The 15689-nt window shown below is 37.1% G+C and overlaps 1 protein-coding gene across 2 annotated transcripts in view; it reads right to left on the reverse strand.

Annotated features, from left to right (window-relative positions):
* The window catches only part of Bcat (Branched chain amino acid transaminase), a 209644-nt gene that overhangs the window by 25468 nt on the left and 168487 nt on the right, over nucleotides 1-15689 (reverse strand). The gene's annotated exons all lie outside the window — the stretch shown is intronic.

The following is a 15689-nucleotide window of genomic DNA, read 5'->3' on the forward strand; positions in this document are numbered from 1 at the left end:
TTCTGGGCCATACTGAAACACCCAACACTCATCTCCACTGAAAATACAGAAAGGAAATTAGGATTGTCTTGACAAGTCTGGATGAATCTTTGCATGATGACACTCTTTGTCGCTTCTGTTCATCTGTGAGGCTGTGCAAAAAAGGCTGAGCACAAATTTTACACAGACCTTCCTTTTCTCTAAATCTTCATGCAGAATTTGACAAATCATTTCCTCTGAGGGTCAAACAAACCTCTTGCTACAATTTCCCCAAACTTTTGTAACTCTGTCCTCATTTTGAGAGGTTGGTAGATGTCCACTTCTTGGGTCATTGTGAACATTGTCATGTCCATTTTTGAATTGTTTATATCATTTATTTATTTTTTATTTCATTTTATTATTTTTATTTATTTATTAATTATTATTATTTATTTATTTATTTAATTTTTGTTTTTATCATTGTTTTGTTCGGATTTTTTTTTTTTTTTTTTTTTTTTGGCTGGTGCAGCATAAGCCATAGGCTTTCTTGCACCATACGGCCGTTACTAATACTAATACTAATTTATACACACTGGTATGACAATGTTTCATCGCCATAATAGTTTTTAAACATGTCATACATTTCTTTCAGGTTTTCCCAGTTAAAAGCAAAATTTAATATTAATTTGTTGCTCCATTGCAAAATTGTGACATGGAACGTTAATGCTACTAATGAAACTGGTTGTTATTTGCAACCTGTCAGCCTAACAGACAGTCTCTGTACCACGTCTGTTGGAGGAAGTTTAAACTAAAACATACAACTTATATGTTTATTTTCAGTCTCTGTGAACATGACTGCAACAGCAAGTTCAGGAACTTTATTGCCACATCTTGTATAGCAGTTTCTCTCATCCAGAAAGAATGATTTCTTCTCTAAAACTCAAAACTGCAAATACTAGAAAGCATGTTTCACTAAGAATGTCAATTGCAGTATCTTCATATCAGTGTTTCACACGATAATTTTTACCTATCCTGATTGCTGTTGGTCAGTCTGTTCACCAAAGACATATTTTTTTATTTTTTTTTTTATTTTGAAAAAGCACAAACACAGTGCCTCACACCTTATAATCAAATCACTGAAAACCTGATCTCTGCATATCCAAAACACTTCCCATTGGAAAAGTCTTCAAGATAATGCTTACAAATTTGGTAGATATTTATTAAAGTAATCTACAAAGTTTTCTCCTAGCCATAATTTCCCAGTTATTTTCCCTTTTCATATACTAATTAAAACACTTGTAACTAATCTCACTTCGATGCTAATCAAATGCATATTCATCTTCAAGCTACAAAAGTTTATTTCGGTCCCATTATTCTGAAGCTGACAAAATACAAATCAGCACAACAACAATAATTAAACAGAAATCAACATAATTAGGGATTTTAAGGCCATCTCAAATTTTTTTTTTCAAAATTGAATAAATTTTAAAATTTTTTTAAGTTGTAAATTTACCCCTTGACACGTTTTTCATATTTAAATGCATCTTGTTTTATCATATTTATGTTCAATTTAAATGATTTAATCTCTCTCATGTTTTTAGCTTTCCATTAGATATCATTCCATTAAGCTATTATATTTATAGTCCTTTAACCTGGCTTTTACATTTTATGTATTCATTATGCTAATATAGTACAGGTGTAACATCCAAAATAGAGCAACCTCAGGACCTGGAGATTACCAGCTTTTGGATAATAAATATATCCAAACATGAAATGAATATCAAAATTCAAACAAGGATAAAAGGGAAAATACATCAGAAGCACAGCCATCTACTTTTTGATAATTTTTTTGTATGATTAACTTATTTTTTATTTGATAAACTGTTGACTGAAACGAGAAACTTGACACCACAGAGTTATCGAAGCAATCACATATAAAACTGTTCCAATAATATTTCCTTTAAATAATAAAATAACAAGGTTAAAAACAAACAAAAACAAAATAATGTATGGGATATTTTTTACGACTTTCATACTTTTTTTTAGGAATAAAAAAATGTTTAGATCTTTCCCCACCTCGTGTGATTGAAACTGAACAACTTCCCACTTTTTTGATGGCAGGAAAGTTTTCTGAAACTAACAAGAACACCTGCAATTGTCTTGATTTCATTGGCTGAGGAAGGTCACTTCAAAGAAGGAACATTATGATATGTTTTATCAGCATACAGAGTCTGTATAATAATATTTGAGTGTAATACAGATACTTTATCCAGTAACCTTGATACAAGTGACAGGCTAGGTTTCAGATTTCATTTCAGTTTTCTGAACAATACACATACTGTATAGTACTGTATAGTCAGTCAACTATTCTTGAACATCGGATAAAGCAGAAATTGTGAACAAAATTCTCCATAGCCACATTCAGATGAATGCCTGTTTTACTTATTAAAATATTAAACAGCTATACAGTATGTAACTGGAGGGTAAGAAAAATAAATACAGCCATAAGAAACATCTGGAAAAAGCTTGAAGCTGGCTTCAAGTTTTGTTCTTCAGGGTTTCCCCACAAGGGCAATACAAATGATACAGCCCAGAGAATACTTTCTTTCACTATAGAAAGCAGTAAAGATTTATATCAAAATTATTAACAATTAATATTAATTGTTAATATCAATAAAGATTAATTTTCAAAGCAAATAAATGCTTGAAATGGCAGCTTACATTGCCAATAGTTGGAAATTCAAAAATATGAACCAAAACATTATTGCTATTGTTTTCAATAGCAATAATGTTTTGTCAATAGCAATTATTAAAGACCAAAGACTACTCATCCAAGGGATGAGTACAGAGATAAGTCACGAATGTCATAGATGTAGCCAGATGAACTGATTGTAGCACATTGCACAGCAAAATTTTAGCCAAAATATTTTTACTTACAGTGAAGGTACAGCTGTGTTTATATGCAATTTAAAAAATAATAATAATAAATAATTGTAGAAGAATAAGAGAAATTTACCTCAATATGACACATAGAACACTTCCTAATGGCACACTCCAGCAAATAAATGAAAATAAAATTAATTAAAAAATTAAAACAAGTTCAATGCAAATTTTGAAAAAAGAAGGGAAGGGAGGAAGGGAAATTTTTTACAAAATTTTCTTGAACTTGTTTTAATTTGTTAATTGTTTTTTAAATTAATTTTATTACTGTAATTAATTTGCATTAATTTTATTTTCATTTATTTGCTGGAGAGTATCATTAGGAAGGAATTGTTCTATGTACCATATTGAGGTAAATTCCTTATTCTTCTTCAAATATTGAAATACAACGTAGAACGCATTTAGCATCGTAGCTCTGTCTTATACTACTAATAATAAATAAATAAATAAATAAATACTAATAATAAATAAATACATAAATTTGATAAATTGTGGACTTTGTGTGGAGGATAGTACACTTTCAAGAGTAAGGCTATACTGGTTTATTTACAAATGGCAGAAGGTTATCAAATTGTAGCAGGATACTTAATGATTTTGTAATAACTGAAAGCAAAGTGGAGGAGAAATTGTTGAAGTTAAACGTAAGAAAAGCACCTGGGGTGGATAGGATCTATCCAGTTATATTAAAGGAGGCGGCAAAGCAACTAAGCAAACCCTTAGCCATAATTATGAGAGCATCCTTAGATTCAGGGGTGGTCCCCACGGACTGGAGATGTGCAAATGTATCCCCAATTCACAAAGGGGGATCAAAGGGTGACACGAGTAATTATAGACCAGTTAGTTTAACTTCTGTTCCGGGTAAAATAATGGAGTCACTGGTTAAAGATGCATTGCAGGATCATCTAGACAAGACTGCAGCAATAATTCAGACACAGCATGGGTTTGTTAAGGGAAAGTCTTGTCTGACAAATTTGATAGGATATTATGATGTGGTTACAAAGGAACTGGATGCAAAAAATAATTTTGATATCATATATTTGGATTTCAGGAAAGCTTTTGACACTGTTGCACATGGAAGACTATTGTACAAATTGGAGAAGAATGGTATTAAGGGTAAGTTGCTACAATGTATAAAAGGATGGTTAAGTGGGAGAAGACAGAGGGTGGTAATCAATGGGTGCTGCTCTTCGTGGACTAATGTTATTAGTGGAGTCCCACAGGGTTCGTTGTTAGGTCCACTGTTGTTTTGTATATTTATCAATGATATTGATGAAGGTATATCAGGCTTAATGTCGAAGTTTGCAGATGATACAAAGGTTGGCAGGGTTGTTAATAACAGTAATGGCAGTGTGCTACTGCAACAGGATCTAGATAATTTGGGCAGATGGGCTACGAAGTGGCAACTGAAGTTTAACCTTGACAAATGCAAAGTACTGCATATGGGTAGAAGTAACCCCCAGAGAAACGTACCAACTGTGTGGTACTACAGTTAAGGTGGTAGAAAATGAAAAAGACCTGGAGTAATTGTGCAGTCAGATATGAAGTTTTCTGAGCAATGCAGACAGGCTGCCAGGGCAGGTCATGGGGTTTTGTCAATGATATATAGGAATTGTGCTAGCAGGGAGAAGGAGGTGATTGTCCCTCTGTATAAGGCAATGGTCAGGCCACGCCTTGAATACTGCATACAGGTCTGGAGGCCTCATTTTAGGAAGGATGTAGATTTACTTGAGCGTGTACAGAGAAGGGCAACCAGATTGGTGAGGGGAATGAATCCTCTTACCAAGAGAGGCTTAAGTTCTGCAAATTGCAGTGGCTGGAGACCAGGCACCTGTGCGGTGATCTGATTGAGGTATATAAAGCCTTGAATGGGTTGAGCACGCTGAATTCTGATGGGATCCTTCACTTGTTCAGATTACGAATCTAAGGGGGCATAAATTCAAATAAGAAAAGACAGATGTAGAATAGATGTGTGGAAATTTGCCTTTAGCCAGCGGGTGGTTAATTGCTGAACAAACTTCCATCTGTCGTTGTGGAAGTTGACAGGTTAAATAAATTTAAGGAGGAACTGGACAGGCATTTGGAGGAATGGTGTGATTTTTTTATTTTATTTTTTATTTTATATTTTTTGGCTGATGCTGCATAAGCTCATACAGTTGCTTTCTTGCATTACATGCCACTACCACTACTACTACTACTACTACTACAAGAGTGGTCGCCACAAATAAACGCATAGTTACAAAGCAACCGATGAGTTTTCGAAAGTGTTAAGCTAAATATTTTTAACTTTAATATAACTGAATTTGGAGAACGAATTCGTCAGTACTATTCAGAGAACAACTTTTGCATTGAATTGAAATCGTCGACTATTCACCTGATTACTGCCAGCACTCATGGCTTGAAGCACTACACATAGCCACCAATAATAGTACTATGAATCTGATGAGGGGAGTACATTTACATCCTATTATAGAATGTACTGTATTGCAGTGCGATGAGCGCTGGCTATCATCACGTGTACGTAATTCTGCTTTACCGACACCAGACCCGTGATATATGATCATGCCCAGCTGACTTGTGCTATTGTAACCATCAATATATACTGAAGTACACCATTCACAGACTAGCTGATGAAGAGGCACTTTGCTTCGAAAGCTACTATATATTGTAATGCTTTTATTATATATATTTTAACTCTTTTATCTTATTGTATTTTAACGCTTTTATTTTATTTCTGTTTTATCTTATGTATATATTATATTTTTATTTTAATAAATTTATTTTAACCAGTTAGTCGGTCGTCACAAGAAACTTTGATGATATAATGCAACCTGACGCACAAGGCCTGTTTTCTAATGAAATAACCCAGTTTCACTCACTCACTCTCTCACATACACACAAAACCTTTAATATTGAGATATTGGACAACAAATTTTGGATGTTCTTCCTGTATTTTATTCTTTAATACTGTGTGCATATGCACCAATTTTATCTTAACAATATGTACAGAAAGGACACCTGAAAGAGGACCACCTACCTAATACAAATTGGGCTCTGTAGGATTACAGAAAGGCATGCACATATCAGACATGGATGTTACAATCTGTAACATCCATGGAATAACACACATGAGTATGTCTGGAGTTATGATTAATATGCAATCAATGTAGCATCCCATAATTGTTCCACACTGGAGGACAATGGATCTACATTGCTTGACAATCCCCTTTAATTTCAATCAACAGATATTCAATGAGTTTCTGGGGAACTGGGGGCTTCTGAAGATGGTCTTCAAAGTGTTCAGCAAACCATTTCTGCACATGCAGAAATGGTTTGAAATGTTTAAACAGAAATGTTCCACTGGGAATAACGTATTGTTCCCAGTGGAACAACACATTATCCTGATGGATGATGCTATCACTATAAAGGAACAGAAGGAACATCAAATGTGTACGTGATCAGCAATGGTGTGATATGCTGCTGCCATCAAACACTTGCCCACAAAACACTTCTCAGACCAGAACATTGCTGCTGCCAATCCACACTGTTCAAACCATGCATGTTATGTCCACTGCATCTTGCTGTCACCATCATGCACACACACATACATACTGTTTTGCCGGTTTGATACAAAAGGAAAGCTGATTCATCTGATTGCCACACTTTCTTCCCATCACCTGCTGTTTAACCAGTGTTCATAGAAACGAGACACTGATGTCTGTGATGTGCAGTCAATAATATAACAAAGATTTAAAATGAAGGGGAAACAGATACATATAGTAAATATAGTTAATACAATCTGAAAGATTATATTAGTAGCTGTCTAAGTATTACTTAAACATATGAATTAATAGTTATTTAATTATTATATTAGTAACACTAGAAAATATAAAAATATATTAATATTAAAAAAATTTATACCTCGGCTTTTTTTTTTTAAATGAATTCAACTATAATTAGTTGAACTCATTTTGTTGTAACAGATTGGATTTATAGAAATTAAGATATAATGCTATATATACAAAATATTGTTTATAATGTATATGCAAACCTATACATATAAAGGCCCACCAATCTTAGCTTTTATTAAGGTTGGAATAACACAAATGCATATTTTAGGTTTATTATTTGCTGGTTGCTTCACCATTAAAACCATTAAAAAATGGGGTATCTAGCAAATCACATCTACGCCACCCCCTCCCACACCTTTGGCATGTATATCAATGCACAATAATATTATAATATGAACATAGCCATAAAATGTGAAATGCTTTGTGACATTTTACAGCATTATTATTGGTCAGAGTTAAGTATCTGTATATGTAAACACACATATACAGACAGAATACAAAAATTTTTCCATGGGTTTAAGGTTTCTAGCAATACCTGTGCCAAAGACATGACAACAGAGAGCACATAATAATTTTCAGAATCTTGTTTAATCTTATTTTTTTGTCAATCATAATCAGACAAGATTAACTATGGAGTAAGGTTTACTACGAAGTAAGGTGGTGTTGCTAGAGGTAATTAGGGATAGAAGGGAACTCCAACATAATATTAAGTTTATATCCTATCCTAGTTAAATAACAGTGGTGCAGTTGAATTACGTTTAAGGTAATAAAAGAAAATGGAGGTGTTAGTTTTAGGCATCACTGAATTTAAGAAAGAAAGTTCTGATTAAAATAATTTCTCAAGGAAACAAATATTTTGTTTTACTTAATTAACCCTCTGATATCATATATAACAGATGATTTTTACTTGAGGTAAACAAGACCAAAAAATGAATGAAAATTAATGACCCTACAAATAGACTGGCTGAGTTAAGATATAAATAAGAGTAGCAAAGATAATACAGTAAAACCCCGCTATTCGCGGGGGTTACGTTCCTGAGAAATGTCGCGAATACCGAAAACGCGAATACTGAGTTATGGCTCCCATAGTAATAAAGGGGTTCTGTTCCAAAGTATGAAATATATAAGAAAAACTAGTCTAAAATTTTGTCTATGTATGTATTATATGTACCTTCATAATATGACTATGTACATAGACAGTACATAGTGAAATGCAAGCATATGGCATCGAAATGAAAATAAGAAACAATTTAATATTAAATGTAATATTTATTAGAAATTTCAAACAAATCTTTCAAACCAGCGCCTTTTCTAGCTAAAAAACGTATCCCGCCAGTGCTATCACCAGTTTCGCTAAAGTGTTGATAAAGGAGTTTTGCCTTTTCATGAATGATGAGTGAACTTAACGGAATATTATTTTGAGTTCGGTCTTCTAGCCACAGATTTAAAGCTTTTTCCATTTTTTCTAATTTAACATCACGAGTAACACAGCAAATTTTTGAAGCAATTAGCGCGTTTTCACGGACACTACGGCAGATGTTTTCTTCCGATTTCTTGATTGATCGTACCGTTGACTCACTGATTTTATAATTTTTTGCCACTAAGGAGACACTTTCACCATTAGAAATTTTATCTAATAACTCAATTTTATTCGCTAATGTCCATCACCTTCTTTGATATTTTCATATTTCTCTTGTTATTCGTAGCCATATTTTTGTAGGGGTTAGAAAGAACTTGTCCACAATAAAGTCACTTTCTTCCATTAACACACTCGAAAATGTCTGTTTTGCACTGCAGAACTGTAGATTTATCACTTTTGTAAGCATATAAATTGATAAATTTATTCAATTTATAAGCATATAAATTAAAAGGAAACGACGAAACCTTCCATGACAAGCGCATAACACATACTGAACAAGGATTAGCGAGAAACATCCACACTCGCGATTTTGTCACCCCTCTCCCCCCACCTACTGAGCGCTGTTTTGACCGGGAAAGATAATTTTAGACATGCCCATGTTTTGTTATGGGTGAAAATATTCACGGCGCTTTAAAATTCACATTTTTTTAGGTTTCATTTTATATTAAATCGGCGATCGTGAATAGTGGGGGTTTACTGTATAGCAAATACACATAAAATTGTACACAAAGCTAAGATTGCTAAAATGTACAATACAAACATATGGCATCTTCATATGGAAACAGTTACACTTTACTGTAAGAATTTGAGGTTGCACAACTGAAACTTACAAGTATGCATAATATAGTAGTAGTAGTGGCACTTGATGCAAGAAAGCAAGTGTAGGAGCTTATGCAGCATCAGCCAAAAAAAAAAAAAATCACACCATACCCTCCAAATGCCTGTCCAGTTCCTCCTTAAATTTATTCAAGCTATCAACTTCCACAACGACAGATGGAAGTTTGTTCCAGCAATTAACCACCCGCTGGCTAAGGGCAAATTTCCGCACATCTATTCTACATCTATGCTTTCTTAATTGGAACTTATGTCCCCGTAGGTTCGTATTCTGAACAAGTGGGAGGATCCCATCAGAATTCAGCGTGCTCAACCCATTCAAGGCCTTATAGACCTCAATAAGATCACCGCGCAGGTGCCTAGTCTCCAGCCACTGCAATTTGCAGAACTTAAGCCTCTCTTGGTAAGAGGATCCCTTCATTCCCCTCACCAATCGTGTTGCTCTTCTCTGTACACGCTCAAGCAAATCTACATCCTTCCTAAAATGAGGCCTCCAGACCTGTACGCAGTACTCAAGGCGTGGCCTGACCATTGCCTTATACAGAGGGACAATCACCTCCTTTTCCCTGCTAGCAAAATTCCTATATATCATTGACAAAACCCCATGACCTGCCCTAGCAGCCTGTCTACATTGCTCAGAAAACTTCATATCTGACTGCACAATTACTCCCAGGTCTTTTTCATTTTCTACCACCTTAACTGTAGTACCACACAGTTGGTACGTTTCTCTGGGGTTACTTCTACCCATATGCAGTACTTTGCATTTGTCAAGGTTAAACTTCAGTTGCCACTTCTTAGCCCATCTGCCCAAATTATCTAGATCCTGTTGCAGTAGCACACTGCCATTACTGTCATTAACAACCCTGCCAACCTTCGTGTCATCTGCAAACTTCGACATTAAGCCTGATATACCTTCATCAATATCATTGATAAATATACAAAACAACAGTGGACCCAACACCGAACCCTGTGGGACTCCACTAATAACATTAGTCCACGAAGAGCAGCACCCATTGATTACCACCCTCTGTCTTCTCCCACTTAACCATCCTTTTATCCATTGTAGCAACTTACCCTTAATACCATTCTGCTCCAATTTGTACAGTAGTCTTCCATGCGCAACAGTGTCAAAAGCTTTCCTGAAATCCAAGTATATGATATCAAAATTATTTTTTGCATCCAGTTCCTTTGTGACCACATCATAATAACCAATCAAATTTGTCAGACAAGACTTTCCCTTAACAAACCCATGCTGTGTCTGAATTATTGCTGCAGTCTTGTCTAGATGATCCTGCAATGCATCTTTAACCAGTGACTCCATTATTTTACCCGGAACAGAAGTTAAACTAACTGGTCTGTAATTACTCGTGTCACCCTTCGAACCTCCTTTGTGAATTGGGGATACATTTGCACATCTCCAGTCCGTGGGAACCTCCCCTGAATCCAAGGATGCTCTCATAATTATGGCTAAGGGTTTGCTCAGTTGCTTTGCCGCCTCCTTTAATATAACTGGATAGATCCCATCCACCCCAGGTGCCTTTCTCATGTTTAACTTCAACAATTTCTCCTCCACTTTGCTCTCAGTTATTACAAAATCATTAAGCACACTGCTACAATTTGATAACCTTCTTCCATTTTCAAACTGTAATAATTCCTCACGTGTGAATGTAGATGCAAAATACTCATTCAGTTTGTTTGCTATCTGAGCAGGATCATCAACAGTCGAACCATCGATGTCAAGTGGACCAATCATATTCAACCCCTTCCTTTTAGAGTTTATATAAGTAAAGAAATCCTTGCTGTTTTTCTTAGCATCTTTTGCCAAAGATTTCTCGTAATCCGCCTTTGCCTGCCGAACCTCCTTTGTGACCTGATTACAGACTAGCTTATATCTGCTACAGGCTTCTGCGTCGCCTGATAATTTATATGCATCCCATGCATTCTTCTTCTCTGTCACGAGTCTCATTAGTTCATTTGATAACCATTTAGGCCTAAACCTTGAACGATATTTCTTCATCGGTATGAAAAGTCTAGTAGCTTCCACGATTAATTCCTTGAATGCTTCCCACTTAGAATTTACTGTTTGTAACATCGTCAGTTGATCCCACTGTACAGAATTTAAAAACTGTCTGAGAACACTGTACTCCCCTTTACGGAAGCAAAAACCCTTTCCTTTACCCCTGACGGTAGTTACCTCTTTGAGTAAATCCCACTTCAGCACACTGTGATCACTGCCACCTAGTGGTTCCTTTATCTGCAAATTCTTAATACACGAATGATCACTGCTGATAACCAGATCAAGAGTATTACTTTCTCTGGTTGCCTCTCGAACATGCTGCTGCAGAAAACAATCATCCAATAAATCCACAAAAGTCTGACTAGTGTGTGAGTGACCAACCCACAAGTTCCAGTCAATATCTGGGAAGTTAAAATCTCCCATTATAAGACATTCTGATTTACTGACCCACTCTATTTCTCTGTACAATTGTTCATTGTACTCATTCGAGTCATTAGGCCTATAACACACTCCTACTCTTATTTTTGCTTTCGCAGTGCTTATGTCACACCAAACTGACTCAACAGTGCACTGTCCATCTATATCAACTGGACGCAACTTCTTTTGATTTTATGTTTTTCTTAATTAACAGCATAACACCTCCTCCCTTTCTGTCCTGTCTATCCTTTCTGTACAAATTGTACTCCCCAAATTCCAGTTCTGCATTCCTTATATCTTTGTGACACCACGTCTCTGCTATCCCAACAATATCCGCCTTTGATGTCTTGACCAACACTTCAAATTCATCAAATTTATTTACTATACTTCTAGCATTGGTATACATGCAAGCATACATGCTCCTATGCCTATTCCTTGTTACCCTAACACATCCAATTCCTTGTTACCCTAACACAACCAAGAAATATTGTTCAAGGTTCAGGCCTAAATGGTTGTCAGATGAACTAATGAGACATATGGCAGAGAAGAAAAATGCATGGGATACATACAAATTAATGGGTGACGTGGAAGCCTATGATAGATATAAGTTGGTCTGTAACCAAGTCACAAAGGAGATTAGGCAGGCAAAGGCAGATTATGAGAAATCCTTGGCAAAGGATGCAAAGAAAAACAGAAAAGAGTTCTTTACCTATTTAAACTCAAGAAGGAAAGGGATGAATCAGATTGGTCCACTGGATGTTGATGGTTCAACAGTTGAGGATCCAGCTCAGGTGGCTAACAATCTAAACGAGTATTTTGCATCTACATTCACACATGAGGAGTTATTCAGGAAGGGGAATGTCGTAGGTGAAGTAAACATTGGCAGTGAGCTAGATGATTTTCTAATAACTGAGAGGAAAGTGGAGGAGAAATTGTTGAGGATAAACATAAAAAAGGCACCCGGGGTGGATGGGATCTATCCAGTTATATTAAAGGAGGCAGCAAAGGAATTAAGCAAACCCCTAGCCATAATTATGAGAGCTTCTTTGGACTCAGGGGAGGTACCCATGGACTGGAGATGTGCAAATGTAACCCCAATTCACAAAGGAGGATCAAAGGCTGACACAAGTAATTATAGACCTGTTAGTTTAACTTCGGTTCCAGGAAAATTAATGGAGGCACTGGTTAAAGAAGCACTGCAGGATCATCTGGACAAGAATTCAGTTATAGCTCAGACACAGCATGGGTTTGTTAAGGGCAGGTCTTGTCTGACCAATTTGATTGGATACTATGATGTAGTCACAAAAGAACTGGATGCAGGGAATAACTTTGATATTATATATTTGGATCTTAGAAAGGCTTTTGATACTGTTGCGCATGGAAGACTGCTGCACAAATTGGAGAAGTGTGGCATTCGAGGCAAATTGCTGCTATGGATAAAGGGATGGTTGAGTGGCAGAAGACAGAGAGTGGTAATCAATGGACACTGCTCAACGTGGACTAATGTTATTAGTGGAGTTCCTCAGGGTACAGTGTTGGGTCCATTGTTGTTTTCTGTATTTATAAATGATATTGACGATGGTGTATCAGGCTTAATGTCCAAGTTTGCAGACGATACAAAGGTTGGCAGGGTTGTTAAGGACACTACTGATACTATGCTGCTGCAACAGGATCTGGAAAGGTTGAGCAGATGGGCTGAGAGGTGGCAAATGAAGTTTAACATTGACAAATGTAAAGTACTACATATGGGAAACAGTAACCCCAGATCAACGTATCAACTCTGAGGTACTACGCTGACAGTGGTAGAGAATGAAAAGGACCTGGGGGTAATTGTGCAGGCAGATATGAAGTTCTCTGAGCAGTGCAGACGAGCTGCAAGAGTAGCTCATGGTGTCTTGTCAATGATATACAGGAATTTTTCTAGCAGGGACAGGGATGTGATTATTCCCTTGTATAAGGCATTGGTCAGGCCACACCTTGAGTACTGTATACAGGTCTGGAGGCCTCATTTCAAGAAGGATGTAGAGCTGCTGGAACGAGTACAGAGAAGGGCAACAAGATTAGTGAATGGAACAAAGGGTTGCTCTTACGAAGAAGTATATATTAAAGTTATATTAAAGGAGGCAGCAAAGGAAGTAAGCAAACCCCTAGCCATAATTATGAGAGCTTCTTTGGACTCAGGGGAGGTACCCATGGACTGGAGATGTGCAAATGTAACCCCAATTCACAAAGGAGGATCAAAGGCTGACACAAGTAATTATAGACCTGTTAGTTTAACTTCGGTTCCAGGAAAATTAATGGAGGCACTGGTTAAAGAAGCACTGCAGGATCATCTGGACAAGAATTCAGTTATAGCTCAGACACAGCATGGGTTTGTTAAGGGCAGGTCTTGTCTGACCAATTTGATTGGATACTATGATGTAGTCACAAAAGAACTGGATGCAGGGAATAACTTTGATATTATATATTTGGATCTTAGAAAGGCTTTTGATACTGTTGCGCATGGAAGACTGCTGCACAAATTGGAGAAGTGTGGCATTCGAGGCAAATTGCTGCTATGGATAAAGGGATGGTTGAGTGGCAGAAGACAGAGAGTGGTAATCAATGGACACTGCTCAACGTGGACTAATGTTATTAGTGGAGTTCCTCAGGGTACAGTGTTGGGTCCATTGTTGTTTTCTGTATTTATAAATGATATTGACGATGGTGTATCAGGCTTAATGTCCAAGTTTGCAGACGATACAAAGGTTGGCAGGGTTGTTAAGGACACTACTGATACTATGCTGCTGCAACAGGATCTGGAAAGGTTGAGCAGATGGGCTGAGAGGTGGCAAATGAAGTTTAACATTGACAAATGTAAAGTACTACATATGGGAAACAGTAACCCCAGATCAACGTATCAACTCTGAGGTACTACGCTGACAGTGGTAGAGAATGAAAAGGACCTGGGGGTAATTGTGCAGGCAGATATGAAGTTCTCTGAGCAGTGCAGACGAGCTGCAAGAGTAGCTCATGGTGTCTTGTCAATGATATACAGGAATTTTTCTAGCAGGGACAGGGATGTGATTATTCCCTTGTATAAGGCATTGGTCAGGCCACACCTTGAGTACTGTATACAGGTCTGGAGGCCTCATTTCAAGAAGGATGTAGAGCTGCTGGAACGAGTACAGAGAAGGGCAACAAGATTAGTGAATGGAACAAAGGGTTGCTCTTACGAAGAAAGGCTTAAGTTTTGCAAATTACAGAGCCTGGAGACTAGGCATCGCCGAGGTGATCTGATAGAGGTGTACAAGGCTTTGAATGGCTTGAGCATGCTCAATGCCGATGGAATTCTTCCTCTTGCTCAGAATAATCACCTGAGAGGGCATAAATTCAAATTGAGGAAGGACGGATGTCGGATAGATGTGCGGAAATTCGCCTTTAGCCAGCGGGCAGTTGGTTTGTGGAATAGACTTCCATCGCTTGTTGTTGAAGTTGATAGCCTAAACAAATTTAAGGCTCAGCTGGACAGGTATTTCGAACGAATTGAGGGGTGAAATGGGAGTAGTGGCTGTTTTTTTTTTTTTTTCTTTTTTTTGGCTGATGCTGAATAAGCTTGCTTTCTTGCATCATATGCCTCTACTAATGCTAATGCTAACATCCCATATACCCAACTATTCCAGGATGACTGTCATCCGTCCCTGAAACCCCCAACACCCCTCGCTCCAGGTCGCTTCTTATTCTAATAGAAGTTGTGCAAGAATCACCTTCACCTCTGCCTGCGGTTACTGTTAAACTATTAGTCTTTGTATCCCCCCAAGCTAGCAGTTTTCCGACCCACCTAACACTGCCTCGATAGCATCAGCAAATATTCTTGCACCCTTTCTATTTAAGTGTATCCCATCCCTGTAGAAGCAGTCTCTCCTGTTAACAAGTACAGTCCAGGCTGAAAAAAATTCTACCCCTTGAGCCTTGCACAATCTTTCCAGGGCCGAATTGATCGACAAGGCTCTCATCATATACTCCCTCCTATCGTGTCTGGGCAGAATTGCAGACACTTTCAAATGCAACCCTAATTCTCGGCTTTTTTTCAACAGTGACCTGTACTTGTTGAGTAATTCTGCCGGTCTCCTACTCTTAATATCATTAGTGCCAACGTGTACAACTATATCACCTTTTGTGCCCTTGAAAGATGATATCCGCTCTACAACGTCATCAACCTTTGCCCCTGGCAGACATACCCTGGTCCTGTTCCACCTATCCTTTTTACATAGCA

This window comes from Mastigoproctus giganteus, chromosome 12 (assembly GCF_048544385.1).
Source record: "Mastigoproctus giganteus isolate SK-2022 chromosome 12, ASM4854438v1, whole genome shotgun sequence".
NCBI classification, from domain to species: domain Eukaryota; kingdom Metazoa; phylum Arthropoda; class Arachnida; order Uropygi; family Thelyphonidae; genus Mastigoproctus; species Mastigoproctus giganteus.